This window comes from Dipteris shenzhenensis, chromosome 17 (genome assembly GCF_047967505.1).
Source record: "Dipteris shenzhenensis isolate YYH24624 ecotype China chromosome 17, Dip_SZ_1.0, whole genome shotgun sequence".
NCBI lineage: Eukaryota > Viridiplantae > Streptophyta > Polypodiopsida > Gleicheniales > Dipteridaceae > Dipteris > Dipteris shenzhenensis.
Genome location: NC_141612.1, coordinates 27,743,931 through 27,749,399, shown reverse-complemented (window position 1 = coordinate 27,749,399; position 5,469 = coordinate 27,743,931). Strand labels below are relative to the sequence as shown.

The 5,469-nt window shown below is 47.1% G+C and overlaps 1 pseudogene; it reads left to right on the top strand.

Annotated features, from left to right (window-relative positions):
* The first annotated feature begins 602 nt into the window (after nucleotides 1-602).
* On the top strand, nucleotides 603-2,962 carry LOC147891926 (putative galacturonosyltransferase-like 7 pseudogene; annotated as a pseudogene).
* The last annotated feature ends 2,507 nt before the right edge of the window (nucleotides 2,963-5,469 follow it).

Genomic DNA, 5,469 nt, shown 5'->3' with positions numbered 1-5,469 from the left:
CATCTTTTTATTGGAGACGCGTGAAGCAAAAGACGACTCTACGGGGAGGCGGGAGGACGAGGGGAGGACGGCAGGCGCCAGAGGAGCAGGACGAAGGCTTCTCAAGCACCATAGTTGAGTGGCTGGTTTTGCGGTTGTTGTTGTTGTTATTACTGCTGCTGCTGCTGCTGCTTAGGAGGCGGAGGTGGCGGAGAAGGGGAATCGAGGTTGGATTTTTTAAGGGGTTGGAGGCTGATTGTTGTGGAGGAATAGGAGCCAGGTACGAGCAAGAAAGGTTCTGGAGCGCATAGGTGAGTGGCTGGCGTTGCGATTGTTGCTAGCATTTTGGGTAGGAGGGGGAGGGGCGGAGAAGGCGAGAGGAGGGGGAGGCGGTCTCGAGGTGCGCCATAGCCGAGCGTCTGGGGCAGTGCCGATTGTTGTTGCGTGGATTTTAGTGGGGGGGGGGGAGGGATCTCGAGCGCCAAAGCTGGGAGTGGGTTGGAAAGGAGGCGGAGAAGGGAATCGAGGTAGAATTTTTTGGGGGGTGGGAGGCTGATGTTGGGGTAGGGAGGAGGAGGAGGAGGAGGAGGAGGCGGCGGCGGCTGTTACTGCGGAGGCGAGCAGAGAAAAGCTTCTGGAGCGCCATAGCTGATCAGTGGCTGGCATTATTATTACTGTGGTGGAAGAGAAGAGAAGAGAAGAAGAGGAGGAGGAGGAGACTGGGTAGCTCGAGCTAGACCCAGAGCTGAGCTTTCCTTCCCAGCCATAGCTCGCCAGCAGCTGAAATTTCTTTGAAGCTCTTTCACCCACTCAACTCAGAAGAAGAAGAAGAAGAACCAGGAAAGAATAACCAGAAGATAGAAGAAGCAGCTTCGTCCCCACTCCTAACATAGCTCGCCGGCTGAAACTCCTGAACTCCAGCTCTTTCATCTCCCAGCATTGCTTTTTTCCCCTTAAATCTTGTAAGCTTGCCGTCAAAAAAGCTCGTCACCTTGTAGAAATCTTTCACTGGTAACTTTCGCATTGCACGTATGTTTGTCCTTCCTTTTCCTACATCGCTCCGGGTCCCTCCTCCTTTCCTTCCTGTTCCTTGCCTTCTTTTTGGACTGTTTTTCCGTGACTTGCACGCTTGGCTTTCCCTTCCATCCTTCGCCTCACGACCACCCACAACTGCTTGTGATTCCTGCCGGAATGAACAGTGAAAGTTGTTGATACGATACCTCCCCCCCCCACACACACACCCCACACCCAGCTGTTGCAGCTCTGGACTATCCACACCACATGCACGATTGCTTCCCCCCCCCGCCCCCCCTCCTCTTCATCCGACTCGCCTTTGCCGCAATCTGACTCTCCTACGACTGCTTTTCCTGTCCCCTTTGTTGGGCGCCATCAGCTGACTAACTATTGCTGCAACCGCCCTCATCGCAAGCAATGGTTTGGGCATTGAGGCTCTGGGGTGTCGCATCTGCTGCAGCATTGGCCATCGCCGCTCTCTTCCCTCCGCTGCAGTCTTGGGCTCCAGCGGAGGCAATCCGGTCTTCGCATTTCGACCTTGGTCGGCTTCCTTTGAAGGCTTACTCCAGCTTTCTGGATTTCGGCAGCAGCCCACCTCTATCCCCCTCTCCATACAGGTTCTCCACCTTACCTAACTTCAAAGTCGCCCCTTCGTTTCGTAATGGCAAGAAATGTGTTTCGTCTCCCGGTAATGCAACCGAGTCGGACTTTGTGTGCGACACCAATTCCGTGCATATTGCCATGACTTTGGATGTGGCCTATCTGCGGGGATCCGTGGCAGCGGTTGTCTCAATCCTTCAGCACGCTTCTTGCCCTGAAAGTGTCGTCTTTCATTTCCTCTTGTCTGGTGAGGAGCAGGAGTTTCACCTTCTAATCCGGTCTATATTTCCGTCTCTGAAATTTAAACTGTATAACTTCGACGAAAGCTTGGTAAGAGACCGGATTTCTTCGTCTGTGAGGCGGGCGCTAGAGCAACCCTTGAACTACGCACGCAATTACATGGCTGACATGTTAGAGTCTTGTGTCCGGAAAATCGTTTACCTCGACTCTGATCTGGTGGTGGTGGACGACATTGCCAAATTATGGGGAACCAGTTTGGGCTCGAGGACAGTGGGTGCACCGGAATACTGTTCTGCCAATTTCACGAAATACTTCACATCATCTTTCTGGTCGGACATGAATCTGGCAGGCACATTTTCGGGCAGAAATCCCTGTTATTTCAACACTGGTGTGATGATCGTGGACCTAGTCAGATGGCGACAGCAGAAGTACACCAAGGCTATTGAGCATTGGATGGAAGTACAGAAAGAGCGAAGGATATACGAGCTGGGATCCTTGCCTCCGTTTCTATTGGTGTTTGCCGGATCTGTGCAACCTGTGGATCATCGATGGAACCAGCATGGGCTGGGTGGAGATAGTGTAGTGAGAAGTTGCCGACCTCTACATGAAGGGCCTGTGAGTTTACTACATTGGAGTGGCAAAGGGAAGCCATGGCTACGGCTTGATGCTGGGGAGCCTTGTCCTCTTGATGACTTGTGGGCACCGTATGATCTCTGTATTCATCCTTCTTCCTGAGGAGCCAATGCTAGATGAGACTCCATGGAATTGGAAGAGGAAGTGTCAACAGCCTTTACTGAGAATGTGCCCGAGGCCAAGGACGCAGTTGCTTAAGTAGCGATCGTTTGATGCTTGCCATTACGAACCATTCTGTGAAGCTCTCCAGCTACCTTCCATTGAGGCCTGGCATTCTTTCCATTTCGACAGTCCTTGCCTGTTATTCTTTGCGGTTGACAGTCATTCTTATGTTCAGGAGTAATATCTCTGGTTGATTGAGTCGAAATGTCACTTGGCCCATTCGCCAGGTGCAGAACAGTGCAATGGAAATGCTCCACATCGATGTGTATATTTTTTGCCAGAAGCTCTTCACAATGTTATCTCATCCGCAGTGTGATCTTAAGCTCTGTAGAATGCCTTGTGACACAGATTTGTGTGTTCAAAATATTAGATCGATACATGTTACATTATTCTTTTTGCATGAAATAACTTTATTAAACTACCTAAGTTCATTATTCGTTCTTATCTCTATGGCTACATAATTGTAACGCATTCCAATAGTCACATGCATCTAGATTAATTATGTAGGAGTAGTGAACTCGCATTGCACGGGCAAAGATGCATGACCATCTTCAACCACTCCCCATCTGAAGGTGGATCTTTGATACTTAAATTTTGGCTGTGTCTTAACCCATGGCTCTGAGACCTTTCATCTCCTCCTTTCATTCCATTAACCTTCCATCTCCTCCTTTCTCCTGAAGGTGACCTTCCATCTCCTCCATTCCATTGACCTTCTGTCTTCTCCTTGTCCCTAAAGCTACACCTCATCCCCAAAGCTTGACTCTTGTCTTTCCACCTCTCCCCTCTAAGCCTCCATCCAAGAGCTCCTTCTTGTGACATGTGGTAGGCTCTTCTCCTCCAAGTTATCACATGTCCTCTCCTTTTTTTTTGGGTATCCGTGGTTTATTAATAGGTTAAAGATTTGGGGCTTGGGCGTGTCTTGAATGTATCTTAAAATATAAAACAATGGGGGACGATTGATTTGGAGATTTTGACAAAAGACCCTCATATACATGTACTCGGATGAAAGGAATTATTTAACTCAGAGATGGAGAATAGTAGAATATCGATACGTAGAATCGATGAACGGACGTGTAGAAAAACTTGTGTGTTAAAATTGGTAAGCACGATTGTGATCTTATTTCGTTAACGTTTCCATCATCTCCACACAAAAATGCATCATTATTTTTAAAACTACCGTATTCTAAACTTTGTAGCCCTAATTCTAGGCTTGTTGAGGGGTGGTTTACTATAGTTTGGGGTACCTAGGGCATCTCTAGAGTTCTTGTCATTGCCAAAGAGTTCTATGGGGTCTTATAGATTCACACATGGGCATAGAGTGAGGGACATATAAGCTCTCATAAGCTTCTAATGGAAGTGGGCAGATGGAAGTCGTGCCATGTTTGCAATACAAGATATGTTGAGACTGAGCATCACACTTCTTTGTCTCTTTCTCTCATGGAAGTGGGCAAATGGAGGTCATGCCATGTTTGCAATGCAAGATATGTTGAGATTAAGCATCTCTCTCTCTCTCTCTTTCTCTCTCTCTCTCTCTCTCATATATTTCCATGATATGAACACAATCCCACCTCTCTTCCCCCCAAACCCCTATGCCATGTTTTACTCCCACACCTTTTGTGAAATTCATTGTTGTGCTTTCTGGGGTGTTGGCTAAATTGCAATGATATCAACACAATCCCACTCTCCCCCCCCGCCCCCTCGAATTCCTCAATGCCACATCTTTTGTGAAATTCATTGTTGTGCTTTTGGAGACACTTTGGTGTGTTGGGAGAGAGGGAGGGTGCAAGACTAGCAAAGTGCCAAGGGCAACGTGGAGAGTTAGGAGAGAGAGAGGAGGGAGGGAGGAAGACCGGGTCAAGTGATAAGGGCAATGGGGGGAGAGAGAGAGAGAGAGAGAGAGAGAGAGAGAGAGTTGGGAGGAGGGGGGACGGGGGGGGGGTTGGGGGGGGTGTGGAAAGAGAGACAGAGGGAACCCATAGTTATTACCCAAGACAGAGGGAACCCATAGTTATTACCCAAGACAAAGGATGACGGCTTGAATTTGTCTATCGTAAGCTTAGAATTAGCTTGAAGGAGGCAAATCAAATGACGAAGGATGATAGTTGACGCACAAGAGAGAGAGAGAGAGAGAGAGAGAGAGAGAGAGAGACAGAGAGTGGCCCTCACATCCTTTTTTACTTGTGCTTCAAAGCTAGATTAGGGAGATCATTTATGGACTACAAGCACCATGGAGTAGATTCATCATCAAGAAAGCAAATATGGACTGAAGAAATCGACTAGTAAAACATTACATATTTATCAAACTTTGAAAGATAAGTGCATGGAAAATGGATCCAAAGGTGAGGGGCTCATGCCTAACCAATGTTGGTCACTGGATGAGGCAAGGCTATACCTTGTTGATGATATGTACCAGTGGAGGAGTTGATAATGTATTCTGGGGTTTGGCCTTGATGAAGTGTTCCAAGAGTCCATGCTTGATGACATGTATTGATACACTAGGACAATATCTAGGCTTCATGGCAAGGTAAGGCTTTAGATTAGGCACCATGTGTTCCTGATTTTGCCTACTATGGCCATCTCTCACTTGAATGGAGCTTTTGACAAAGAAAAAACTTGATAATGAATTGAAATTGACAACAAATATATATTTGAGTCACAAACACCAAAAATATTATAGCAATATATATTACTCACGTCCAATGATGGAAAAAATATCGTTGCATAGAGAAGGTATGTGATGATGAGCTATGCACCAAATCAATACAAATATCAAATACTAACCAATATTGAGATCTATTTGTGAAATATGGCATAGAGGAATAGGGTCAAGGTAGATTGTTA